The 14393-nt window shown below is 46.0% G+C and overlaps 1 protein-coding gene across 5 annotated transcripts in view; it reads left to right on the forward strand.

Annotated features, from left to right (window-relative positions):
- ATP2B2 (ATPase plasma membrane Ca2+ transporting 2) overlaps nt 1-14393 on the forward strand; it is a 1528737-nt gene that overhangs the window by 1191890 nt on the left and 322454 nt on the right. The window lies entirely within an intron of this gene.

Here is a 14393-nt window from a genome sequence, read left to right on the forward strand (position 1 = left end):
AAAGGCAAATCAGTATTCAAAAGAGCATGAACCTCTGTACGGGTGTTTGCAATGTGAAGCACGAAAGTTTCACGGGCCGAGCTCAAGGCCACCTCTTTCTGGGACAAAAGAGCCCTTATTCTTGCCATGCCGCTGAATTCTGCTCCCAAGGTTGGTATCTGTGGCCAGATGGAAGACTCCCTATGTTCATGTGTGGGAGGATAAAGCACATTTCTGCAGCAAATAACCCGCTCACTTACTGTTACGATGAAAGTTATACCTTTAATTAACCCACAACAGTCTTCATTATTGAGCATTAAATAACTACCATTTTCTAATAATTTAAACGTGGGGATGATAGCAGGAACTGGCGTGCCTTGTAAAACGCAAGCCATATTCGGTCGGTCCTTGTTGCATGAACCGTGTAACTGTATGTGTCTACACATTAAAGAATGATATGGCGTCTCAGTACACTCCTCCCCATTCAGATAAACTTCTTGGTCATCCTTAAAACATCTGTATGTGTATGGAAGCGACCAGACTTCATGAAGGAAACCGCTACCTAAAGGTTCATAACGACCTATGGGTACATATTTCATACAATTTGAAAACTTATATAAAGCAAAAGGCAGCGTTATTAAACCGTGGATAAGCCACGTTGCAGCAGTGGCTTCTGCCACGGAAAAAGGTAAAGATTCTAACCTTTCAATATGTAACATAGAAAAAGAAGCATCGCGCATTGAAAGCAAGCGTTGTTTGTCAGTCAAATTAAACAGTGCAAATAAAGAAGAAACGTTCATGTACCCCCAGGGAACTTTACCATTCTTCAGAGTTTGAAGGGTCCATGCAAACTGCATGATTGATCGTAATTGATTCTGACCATGGTATAATACTGACACTTCATCATGCACAATATCGACAACTGACGACACAATATTATCCAATGTGTAAATTCTAGAGGAAAGCACGTTAATACTATTGTCAACAACTGCAAGCACTTTCTCAAGATTCGCCTGATCAATAGCCCTAAGGCGCGTAGCAGCCTCAATCTGTGATAGTTTCCAAATTTCATTGTAAACCCCATATAACCACCTTTTCGACCTGCCACTAGCCGGGCCTTTAATGAAATCATTCAAATCCACGTCTGCATTCAGTTTAGATAGGTGACTCTTAACCGCAGGTAAAGTTGAATGTTTCAGCCAATTTTGACACAATTTGCCTACAGAATAAGAGGTGACAGTATGCACCAAGTCAAACCTGGGATCAGATAAATTCAAAAATCTATTTTGGCAAGAATCAGCACTACGGTGCCAAAGCAGCCAACCTTTAGGATTCATACTGGAAATGTTAAAGGAGGAATTAAGGAGTAGAGCCTGTAATTCTCTAATGGACAACTGAGTAAAGTTACTCCAACCATCATATTCCTCCAACTCCGGGAAAGAAGGAGTGTTTAACTTTTTAGAAGTAGCCAATCCAAAGCATGTAGTCTGGGAAATTGTTTCATTTAAAAACAACATATGATTCGGGATGAGACATGCACGGTGCAAAGCCTCAGTGCCTTGTACCTGCCAGGCCCTTGAACCCCAAACTGATTTAATGTCTATTGTTTCCTTCTATAGCTCATAGCCTCCAGTAACTAATTGATCAAGGAAGGCCTTCGAATACAACAATTTAGTATCGGTAAGTCTAACCTTGGACATTGGCTTGTTATGAAATTTAAAATAAAAGGACTCGGGATTGGACTGGTTAAAGTCAGTGAAATAAGTATACTTTTTCAGAAACGTTTCTGAACTCCCTTGTTTAGGTGCTGGGCAATGTTCCCACTGAGTAAAATTAACAGTATCCCTTCGGGATGATGTTTTGTGTAAGAAGTGATTGCCATAATGTTGGTAGCAGAATAATTCACCATAATTAGCAGATTCTAAATATAAATCCTCAGCATCAAAGGCAGCATAGTATTGTAAATCAGAAAACAAACTTTCTACAGCATTAACATCCCAGTCATCAGAACGAATGTTCTGTTTCACCACATCCCCCATATTCACTCTAAGTACATTAGGAACATTAACGACTTCCGTCGGGCCATGAATCTGAAACCGAACTGCATCCCACACGATTCCATCAAGGACAGGCCATGCTGTGATGTTAACCAAAGTCAAGTCTCTTTTAAATCTGTGTGTAGAATGTGACGAGGAAAGCGGGGCCAAAGTTCCATTTAAATGAGTAATGCATGTTCTTTCCTCGACATAGTGTCCATTGATGATTCGAAAAAAATAAAACACAAAACCAATTGACATAAAAAGGTAAACTGAAAAAAGGACCAGCCAAATGTATGTCCAAGGGGGAATCAAAAAATGTTTTTTAAACAGGCTAGCACAAACTGCAATTCGAGAGGGTTTCTTCAAGGCAAGGGAAGCAGAGTCAAATTAAAATCTGGATTCCGTGGCTAAACGTGCTTGCAGGTCAGGCATGGACAATTCAGCGGGGTAGGCATAGTCTATCTCATCAATGTTAGTTCCGGGTAAATTATTTAATAAAGGACAGGAAAGAGCAGGTAATTCGATGGCCACCTCAGGTTCAATATTAGAAGCAGTGTGCATAACTGAATTTCTTACAATGGAAGGACAGGAAACAGCCGGTGTCATGCTAAGAAGAATCGGCCACTCTGTGTATCTTGACATTGTCAATTGAAATGAACCTGTTTTCCTTACGACCAGGAAGTGGTGGTAAAATGACTGTTCTTGTGCCCTTCACTCCAAGGACTGGAACCGGAGCTCGATAGGAAGGACCAAATTCTTTCTTGGTATCGATCTTCTCTCGAACCAGTTCGCCAACTTGGGGTAGCCAGCCAACTACCGGGATCTGCAACGCATCATCCGACGTGGAGGGCAAATGTTCCTTTGCAAGACTGTCTCTGGTCTTTTGTAGATTCTGTAAAACATTGCAATGTTCATCTGCGTCAAAGGAAGTGGCGCGAACCACACAGTCTAGACCGTCAAGGTCAGGGACGTACATCTTGATGCCAAAGAGCATTTCGTATGGGGTCCGCCCACCCAGAGACCTTCTTGGGAGATTATTAAGAGCACGCTGCACGCCATAGAGGTGAGCCAGCCAGTTTCTGCCAGTGCCTATAACTCGGGCTGTCAAAGATTGCTTTAAATCACGGTTCATTCGCTCAACTACACTGTTACCCTCAGGTCTGTAGGGAGACGAAAACTTGACTTGGACCCCCAACGAAGTCATGGCATCCTTATACGCCTTAGAGGCGAAAGCCGGACCCTGATGCGAATGGAAGGTACCACAGGCAAAAATCCCTATAAAGACACGCAAATCTCTAATGACAGTCCGTGAATCAGCGCTGCGATGTGTCCATACCCACACAAAGCGTGTGCATGAGTCAACTGCTACTAAGATGTACTTATACGCAGTATCAGATGAAAAAGGACCGCAGTGATCTAAATAAACACAACCTAGCGGTTTATTAGAAAGGTACAACTGAGTCTGTGGCGGACGCGTAGCAGTCGAAGGTTTAATCTGCTGGCATATGTCACAAAGAAGGATAATCACGCGTCTGTTTGTACAGTCCCCGCCACCAGAAACGTTGTTGTAATTGAGTTACAGTGGCTGAGACGCCCGCATGCGCAGACGCCACACCTTCATGTGCCGCTGTAATCAAGTCTGCTCTGCGATCCGAGTTGGGAATCAGCCGTTCCCCAACGTCAGGAATTGTCACAAAAGGAACCTTTTCGGGACTTAAGTGGTATTTGTACTTCGAAGGGAATCCCGCAGGATGTTTACTTCCCTTCTCAGAGGCAGCAACTGCCGCCAAGATGTCGCTATCAATCTTGGTTTCGGATCTAGTAACCGCTGCAACTAAGTATGTAGATACTGCTGATTTCGCCGCTTCATCAGCAAGCGAATTGCCAACAGCGTGAACTCCCACGCGCTGATGACCGAGAGTATGAATCACAAAAACGAGTGGCAACTTAGCCTTAAGCTCTGCCACTCGAACCCAGATCATTTTATGTTTTATTGTGCTACCCTTGGAATCATGAAAATCATTTTGAAACCAAAAGAACAAGTTCTCATTGTAAGACTGAACACAGTAGTAAGAATCACTTACAATCAGAGTAGTAACACTTGGATCAGCGTACTCCAACGCTAGTAAAAGAGCACGAAGCCCTGCCAATTGTGCAGTGCAATCGCCCAGGGGCAACGTGTGTACTTCCCTGGAAATGAACTCATCGTTCAACATAGCACCAACCACAATAGCGCATGCGGAAACGTAGGCATGTTTAGAGCCATGCGCAACCTGCGCCGACCCATCAGTGTAAATGATGCAATGGAAGTCCTCCAAAGGTCGCATAGCCAGAGGAGCAGGATGAACGAACTCATACTGCAAGTACTCTTGCGACCGTAATGAGGCGTCAAAAATAAACGTGACATCCGTGGACGTCAATGACGCTGCCCATTGAATCCACCGTGGGTGCAAAGCTTTAGAATTCGGTACACTGGCTTTCGTGACTGCCTCCAAATGAGGACAGGGTGTTACCACTAACATGTGCTTCCCCTGTGACAGAGCTCGTTCTTTAAGAATCGCCATCTGTACAGCAGTTAAAACTTTCTCCACAGTGGGAAACCGCAACTCAGCCGAAGTGTACAAGTGTGACTTGTAATCAATAGGTACTGTGTCACCTTCATTAAAAGTCAGGTACGTGAAACCCACCGCCCCTGGAATTATTCTTATCACCAGGTTGGTGTGGTTATCACGAGTCAGTAAGTATTTAGAGGCGAGCAGATCAGCCTGCAATGATTGCAAAATGGCCGAATGCTCAGGCAGCCAGCATGATTTTGAGAAATTTGGTTGTATCAAAGCATACAAAGGCTTGATACGCTGGGCATATTCCGGAACATAAGTTCTGCCGAAATTCAAGAAGCCCAGCAAAGACTGTAATTTTTTCAGTGTTGTAGGAGCGCGCAATTGTGCGCATTTCTCCAAGAAGTGAGGAGCCAAACCCCGACCTTCATTGTTCAGCTCATAGCCGAGGAACAACACTGTGTGTTCTGCAATGTGCGATTTTGCAAAATTAAATTTGTAACCCATATCTGCAAAGTTACAAATTATTGAATTTACACTACACAGATGCAACCAAATCTCGTCGTCTGTGAGATAAATATCATCCACATAAGAACATGCATCCGGATCGATACTCTCTAAAAGAGTGACTATTCGGGAGGTGAAAACTCCAAGACTATTCTTGTAGCCCATCGGGAGTCGCCGGAAGCGTTTTTGCACACCAGCGGACGTAAAACTTGTCCATTGGGAGCTAAAGCTATCCAGTCTGTGGGCATAAAAACCGTTGGAAATGTCAAGCGTTGTCTTGAAACGCTTACGCACTAGACTATCCACCAGGGCAGAGCCGTGAGTATTCTGTACTGCACAGTTACGGCAATGCGAGTTCAAATGCCGGTAATCCAATACCAAACGATATGATCCGTCAGGCTTGGTCACAGTAAAAAGGGGATTATTCATCGGTGACACACACGTTTCAATAACTCCCTGATATTCCAATTGTTCAAGGATTTCTGCGACGGCAGCTTTTGCTTCCCGCCGTATAGGATATTGAGGCTGAGGCTGGGGCTGAGACCTCAACGGAATCTCGTGGCAAGGAGACAATTTATCCCAACCACATTGGTTGCGGTACAGAGCCGGCGCAAGAGCCCGAGCCCACTCTTCTGCAAAATGCTGCGCATGCTCAGTTGAGACAGTTTTCGCGAAACTGGGAAGGATTACCTCCTCCCCTCGCGGCGCCGCGAGCACAAAAGGTGGGGGCCAGTCAGTCTCCGAAAGCAAAATGTCATAAGTAGAAGAAAGATTCTCCCAAAATACCCCTCTGACAGTACGCTGTATGTCACCTTCAATTAACAGGACAATTTCAAAAAGTCTTTCAGGGGGAGCTAGTCTCATATCGGCTGTTTCTATTACAACGAACACTTCAGTCGCTGTCACCCTCAGTAGTGGACGGAGCGCCTCTCTGACTATGGTAATCTCCGCCGCGCTGTCCAGCAAGGTCAGAGCCCACGTCAGATTCCGAAGCCGCGTTCTCACTATCTGTGGCATATCTATGCGCTGTTAAGGCTGCGACTTTCTTTTTTGCTAACTGCGGACGCTTAGGCGTAGAATCCTCCTGCTTCACTGCGCCGTCCGTCTGGCGGGACTGACCACGTCCTTGTTGGCCACCACGTCCACGTCCACCGCCTCCTCCACCGGTCTTCGGGGCCGATGTTTCCTGAAAGGAACGAGGAGAGCGTTGATCAGAACCCTGAAATCGATCAGGTGATTTAATCATCGCGCGATCGCGCAAATCATAAACTTTGTCTGTCGGCGCAGGAGCTTGTTTTGCAGGAAAAGAATCCTGAGTCTGTTTATTTTGCTTCCCCTGTGTCTGTTTTTTAGGCCAATTCTGTTTTTTGGACTTGGGCTGGACATCTGTCACTGCAGATTGTCCCTGAGGTTGTTTGTTCTGCTTTACTGAAAAATATTTCAGACGTCTACTTGTGCGGCCAATTGTCTTATAAGCGGCCACAACGATCTTTGCTAACTGCCGGGGTTTATCGGCATCGGGCAGAGCAGCCAAAGCATTCGACACCTGAAAGTTCACCGCATCTCCTTTAACATTGGAGAGTATGAGATCACTTACAATCTCAAAAGAACCACACAGGCGCATACCCAATTCAACCGCTGCCTCAGGTCCGTGATCATTCTGAACACGTTTAATGATCTCAGGCAGTGCATTCATAGACGGGGTGCCAAAGCACCTCGTATAAACGGCTGCAAATGTTTTCCCCCAGCTTTCACAGTCAACAAGCTCAGGAGTTAAATCCTTCGGTAAAGTGATCGTCAACATTCTATGCTTATCAGCAGGAGTAGAATTCGGAAACACCGCCTCCAGTTGATCAAACTTCTCAGCTAACCAGAATGGGAAGTCATCGTTGTCAACTGGACGCGCACCAAAAACCGAATTTACCATCACCGGATTAAGACGCATACCGCCTCGATCCAAGGGAACGGCCGCACCCCCCTGGGGACCACCAGGTTGATGTCGACCGATGTATTGCACTACTGCTCGAATCACGGAAATGGAAACCACATGTAGCCTACGAATTTCTGCAAGGGTACAAGCGCCGTGATTCGGGTGCGGGGTAAACCCACCCAACGCAGGCCAGTTTGCACCTGGAATTGAGAGTGGACCTAACCTCGCAGCGGACAAAGAGTGGGGGAGGGCGCCATCAAACCAAACGCGATGCTGCCAATGATCAATAGGTATTTCCAGTGCCCTGTACGGTGTATATTCAGCCGGGACAGCGGAGGCGGTGTAGGAGTGGAACAAACCAGAAGTTGCGTCCACAGCCGGAAACGTAACCCAAGAGTAAAACAACTCAAAAGGGAACGCCGGATCTGCACCCACCACTAAAATCACAGCCATACCGTCCACCGGGACTTGGTACGCCTGCAGATGTGTGCGCACCGCTACGCGACTATGTTGCGCAATGGCCACCGCCATGATAACACAGGAGACAAGAAAACACAAAGAAGACTTTGTAGCACAACTGGGTAGTAATTCAAAGAAACCGTTTAAGAAAGAATCAAGCTTGAAAAAGACCTAAAAATAGGTAGGTTTCACCGACACCCCGTTTTCCGGATACGGAGGTGAAGGGGTTAAGGTTTGAATGATATTCTACTCGAGTGTCATGATATAAGACCACCGAAAACGTTGGGCGCCATGTCGCAGGGTTTCTGTTCTCACACAGAACTGTGCACAGAGGATTGGAACCTCGGCGAATTAGGGTGACCCAAAACTCACCTTAGTACCAAACTTACCCCTTACCAAGCTAGCTACAGTGTCTCATTGGTCTTATCAAACTCCCAATGTTTAGACAAACCAGAACATGAACTTACAGTACCTCAGGATACGTGGAACTCATGAACACTCTTTCGTTATATTATCATTACAAACCAAAACATGGAGTAAAGAAGAACACATGTGCATTTGAAATGTTTATTTACTAATGCCGTCTTCTCAGGCGCAATATCTTAGATAATACAAGTATACTTATTATCAGTAGCAAAATTACCAGCATAGTTACTAATACATAAAAAGCGAATGGTGACAGCATGTTAACATGCTGTAATGAATAAGAGTTAACAACACTTATATCTCACCCTCCCTAACACATATATTATATTATTAGCTAAGAAGGTCTCTTTGGGTTGGTTTAGGGCGGGCCCATACCTTAGTGTCCTAGCATGACGGAATCACATCAGCATACACCAGCTCTCTCTGCATGTGCACCGCATCAAGTGTGTTCTATGTGCCTCATGCAAAGCAATATCAATCCCGCCTGAAGCCCGAGTTGGCAAAGGCTGCACTTGTGTTATGACTATGAAGGCGTGGAGATCAGACCTCATAACAATTCCATATCGTGTTGTTCCTGAAACTTCAGCACTCTTCGTGCAGACATAGTTTATTAAGCAAAGCTGATATCAGAGCAATAACATATTATTCTCACATAAACCACGGCAAACTACTAGGTTGAAAGCTAAGTCAACAATTAAGTGTCGTGTGCAGAAGTTGCAAGAATGGAAAATGGCGTTTAAACCTCAAATGTACCTATGCTAACTTAACACGATATAAGGATATTCAGGAGCTACATGACAGAGGAAGCCTGGTGACTGCAACACATATATTGGCTGTAAGCAATACTCTTATTTACCTTGTTCATGAATATTTTGAGAAAATAAACTTTTTCAGAAGAAGAGTAAAGCCTGTAAGACGCCAAAAAACTACTGGAGGACTGTGAATAATTTAGAATATCTTTGGAATTATGCAAATAATTATGGACTCTAAGAAAAAGTACACACAATCTCCAATAATTTATTTAATATATATTTTGGGGCAGATTTACAAGCCCCATGCACCACATTTACGCCACCGTTGCAGCGGGGGCGTAAACCATCCGCCACGTTGTGCCTTACTTACAATGTGACGCATCTAGGGAGATGCGTCAGGTTGTAAAGGCTTGCGCCACATGAAACCTGCATCAGGTTTCATGTGGGCATCCGGCTCAGGGTGGGCATTCCATCGCAGGAACACCTTGTAAAAGGGCAAATGAACTAAGGGGCCTATTAGGATAGTGGACGGACCTGAGTCCGACCGCCATCCTCACGGTGTTGGGACCGGCTGCCAGACCTGCAGCGGTCCCGCACCGCGAATTACGATGCGACCGCCACCCTGGCGGTCACATTCCACATTTTAACATTGCGGCACCCGCACCTGAAGATTTCACTGAGTCACTTTTAGGTCCATGCCGCGTCAATACCCTGCGCCTGCTTGAAGCAGACTTAGGGAGTGACACAGCATGTTAAGCTTAGGGCGCCCCTGAGCATTGCTGGAGCCGCGTTGCATTTGCGACACAACTCTAGCAATGCGCAGCCCTTACGCCACAGGATGCGACACGCCTTGCTCTATCCTTGCGCCATGGTGTGCCGCATTGTAAATGCGACACATTTGTGGTGGCGCAGGGAGGGAACTGCATGTTGCATCTGTTCTGGCGCATCCCTGCTGATTTGCAGAGATGCGCCAGAACTTGTAAATCTGCCCCTGTAAATCGGGCTCTCCAAAGCCCACATTTACTCAAATGTAGTTATCTTAAAGATTTGGCATGGATCCGGCCCTCCAGGACTAACTTTGGAGAACCCTGATGTAAATCCTTGATAACATAACATGACATAGCCTTTGTCATTTGCCTTGTTCATCTGCTGCTTGTTGTAAGATAGCCTTTTGCTGTGCAGATTTCATTAAGAATATTTTGAAATATTGTTGAGTGTGAGGTGGTTTTAGCGTGTTTTAGCAACTGTTTTTGTGCTACCTTAATACTTTTTCTTTATTCTCCTATGCATTTTTCATCCATAAAACATTGTAAAAATGGCTTATAACCCCATTTGACAGATTTACTTTTACTATAAGGTCATTGTTGTCGTACTCGACTCCAACTTAGATCTTAAGGAACAAGCTCAGAAAGTGGCAGGTACTTGCTATGGCCTTTTGCGGATGATTAGGAAAATCTTTCCTTTACTACCCTTCTTGGCCAGAAGGATGCTAGTACCTGAATTAATCCTGTCACGTCTGGATTATGCAAATGCTATTTATCTCGGAGCCCCACTCTCCACCACTAAAATATTATAGACGGTCCAAAATTATGCAGCTTGGCTTCTCTTAAATGTCCCAAAGCGGCACTCAGCTAAACCTACTCTGATCTCACTACACTGGCTTCCAATCCAGGAGAGGGTTCACTTTAAAGCTATGTGCATGCTACAAAAAGCACTAGCTAGTAAAGGATGATTCAGACCATGATTCACCCCTACCAGCCCAAAAGAGCCTTGAGATCAGAGGGTAAATACTTACTGACAGCCCCAAAAATCAAATGAATGAGAAGTGGAGGTCGCCTGTTTTCATACAGTGCTGCCAAGATTTGAAATCATATTCTCCTTCATATCCGCTCTCAACCCAACTACTTGTGCTTTCGTAAACAGCTAAAAACCTTTCTCTTCCCCTGATATGTTTTGAATCTGGTATTGCACATTCCTTAGCGCTGGGATGCCCTCGGGTAACCAGGCGCTTATCAAGTGCTTCCTCATTCATTCATTGTATATGATGTAAAAACTACAGTTAAGGCTTGAAAAAATCAACTGTGACATGTGGACTTGTTAGACCTGGCATCATTGGCATGAGTCTCCCCTCCATTTTTCTGTTTGCCTCCTCTGTTTACGATGTTTTTGCTGGTAAATGCTTTGGGCACTGTGCCACTGCTGATCAGTGCCACAGTGCAAGTGCTCCCTATGTGAAATTGCTGTATTGATTGAATTCCATGTTTGGCTTATTTGGTTTACTGTCAGTCCCTAGTAGAGTGCACCAGGAGTGTCAGGGCTTGTAAATACAAATGCTGCTAGTGGGCCTGCAGCACGTGTTGTGCCACCCACAAGAGCTGCCTAGTAAAAGTATGTCTGAAGGTCTACCATTGCTAGACCACGTGCAGTCTGGTACTGTCACGCAGACTGCGCAAGTACACCTACTTGCCAGTCCCTGAACCTTCCCTTAACTTCATGTTAGTCACCCATATGGTAGGCCCACGGGCAGGGTGCATTGTAAGCATAAGGTAGGACAAGCCTGACAAGGTTGGCATGTCCTAATAGTGAATTACAGCCATATTCGTTTTTCACTAGTGTAAGGTAACCTGCTCTCCATCAGTTAGAATGGGCTGCCAGGATTATTAATGCTATAATCCTAGCGGACTCGGGGAGCATGGTGCAATGTCGAGTTTGGTATCCCTGAACTCAGGGTTTAATAATGCATCCGTTTGTGTGGATGGTTTTTGGACTCTGTGTTTGAAAATAGCACTTTTAGAAAGTAGCTATTTTCTTGTCTAACTGTCTACCGGTCTCTGCTGGTTCTGGTGTGCGTGTGACAGGAGCTGGGTGGCTCCAGAGATCTGAATGAGTCAGTGTGGGGTGAGTGGGGCATTTGCATTGAGAGTAGGGGAAGAGTAGCTCCTGATAGCCTGCCCTGCCTGATACAATGATGGCTCCGCCCCCTGCCAGGCGACTGATGACTCTGTGCCTGTCTGGGACTTCCCTGGCCCACCTCCTGCCGGGCAACTGATGGCCCTGCCCCTGCCAGTGACAATGCTGGCTCCGCTCCTGCTGGGCGGCTGAAGACTCTGCCCTGCACAGTGAATAGGCCAGGTGCTTCGGCCTGGCAACACCCACAACAAACCCAAGATGGGGGGAAATTCCCCTACATGGACAAAGGGATCAAAGACAAAAAGGGGTATAAGAGAAGGACCCCTGAACCAAGAATTTAGATCACTTCTGACAAGGAAACCTGAACCAAGGACAAGAAGCCTGCTGATCTAAGGACTGCCTACCCCTTCTGCCAGAGTACTGTTTGTTGGGGGAATCCTGCATTGCTTCTTTATTTTTGCCAAGGAACCAGGAGAGAGGAACTGTGTGTGTACTCTCAATCTTTGCTAAGAAAATCTCCAAGGGCTGGAAGAGTGCCAGTCTCCTGTTGAAGTCACAGGGCTAAAGGACTTCAGCTGCTTAAAGTGCTGTTTGCTGGAAATTGTGAATCCTCTGAAAGAATCCAGCAATCTCGACGCCGACGGACGCCGCCGAATCCAGCTCGACATCGTGAGTAACGGCTCCAGTGTCCCGCTTCCTCGACGCCGGACGCCGGGCCCGATCGACGCCAGCAACAACGCCAGTGAGTAGTGAGTTCGGCTCCAGCTCCAAGTGACCTCGTGTCGGCACCGCTGCTGATCGCATCGACTTCGAGCCCTCTCGACGCCGTGAGCGCTGCTCACTCTTGCAACATCGACATCGACGACGCCGTATCCTGCTTCATCTCGTGAGCGCTGCTCCTGCCTGACTTCGGTCGACGCAGCTGCAGATCGCCCCGACTCCGAGGCCCGATCGACGCCGAAGACGCGACGCCGGACATCTCGACGCCGCTGATCATCGAGTGCTTCACTTTTCCAAGGTACTGTGTTGTGGGGGTCTGTGCGACTCCGGGCTCGACGTAGCGCTCCTCGCGGTCGACGCCGAACCTTTGGATTAACTTTGCCTCGACGTCGTGTGACTCCCGTGTGGGTTACATTGTTGCCAAGAACTGTGTTTTAAAGAAGAAGAGTTGCTTTTGATACTAAAGACTTTGTGCTAAGAAGAAACCGTGCTTGAACTATTATTTTTCCTTCCAAGAGTATATATTAAGACTGTGGTATATTTTTGTCGTTATTTGGTCTTGTGCTAAGCCTTATATAAAAATCCTTATTTTTATAATACTACTGTGTCGTGTCCATTTGTAGTGTATTCACTTTATTACTGTATGTGGTCATAACTGCTTAACGCACTGCCTCTGAGATAAGCCTGTCTGCTTTGCCAAGCTACCAAGGGGGTGAGCAGGGGTTATCTAAGTGTGTGATCCCCTTGCCCTGACTAGAAAAGGTGTGTCCCTATTTGTCAGAAGTGTATACCTCTGCCAACTAGAGACAGCCGCTTCTAACAGGACTGAAGCACCATATTGTGCCATCCATTTTGTGACACTGAAACAAGACAATGACTTCAACTGAGGCCTGGTGCCCAGCAGCTTGCAAGCTCTCATGTTTGCAGACAGAGCTTTAAAATACTCTTTTAAGGGCTTAAAAACCTGCTTCTAAGTACTAAATTCGTCATAACTGAATTTACCTTATTGCTGTAAGGTAGGGTGCCTTGTGCCTAGAATGTTACCATGTACCTACAGTGAATGGATCACCAAAAGCAATTTTCACTGTACTGAGCTTAGCTGTTCCCACAGAGAATACTGGTAAAGCAGATTGTCCAGTAGAAAACAGATACAGAAAAACTTCAAGAACTTTTCCTGTTTATAATAATCTAATGTATTGATGATGAAGAAATATAACGTTGAGAAAGAAAAATTATATTTACTTGCCTAAGTCAGTATCAGCTGATGAGCCTTACATTGCAGCTGGTGGCCAACTCAGTCCTGCCTATGTTGAGGTGGCCAGCAGTTCTACAGAGATGGTTTGAATCTCAGCTTCACCCTGCATTTAGAGCTCTGCACTTCAAAAAATACAGAATAGGTTGCATTCTGAATTCGTACATCGAACATTTTCCGCAAGGAAGTTACAAAAGCTCTAGAATCCCAGCGGCACAAACCCGCGTCAGGTATCCAGCTTTGGGTTGTACAGTGGCTACTACAGTTTCTGCAGCATCCCACACACAGTAGATTTTTCTTCTCAAAAAGTGACAAATTCCTATTCTGTGTTGGTACTTAGAAGAAATTTCAATATTTTTCTTCAAGAAAGTGGCAAAGTCCCTTGCTGTGTGTCTTCTGGTGGGACTTTGTCTCACAGGACTCAGTGGGGCTATAGTGGTGGGCCCTGTCATCCTGCAAACCTGCTGCTGGATCAACAGCGCTACAAATTGCATTGTGAGGACCGGCTGTGTGGGAGTATCTGGTGCTGGGACTTCATGTCCCAAGACTCAGCTGGTGTACGGAGACAGTCCCTGTCATCCTGCACATCTGCTGCTACAGAGGGCATTCCGTAGACCCGCTGCATGGGAGTATCTTGTGGTGAGACTTTGTGTCTCAGGACTCAGCAGGGCTTCAGAGGCACCCCCTGTCAATGTGCACACCTGCTGCTGATACAATAGCACTACAAAGCACATTGAAAGGACCCGCTGCATGGGCTGCACCCAGGCAAAGCCCAGGTCAAGGACAGGCTCATCTTGAGCCCGTCATCAACCAAAACAGGCTGGGCTGGCGCACCCCCATTGGTTTTGCTTGGACTTTGGC

Source organism: Lissotriton helveticus, chromosome 9 (assembly GCF_964261635.1).
Source record: "Lissotriton helveticus chromosome 9, aLisHel1.1, whole genome shotgun sequence".
In the NCBI taxonomy this organism is placed as follows: domain Eukaryota; kingdom Metazoa; phylum Chordata; class Amphibia; order Caudata; family Salamandridae; genus Lissotriton; species Lissotriton helveticus.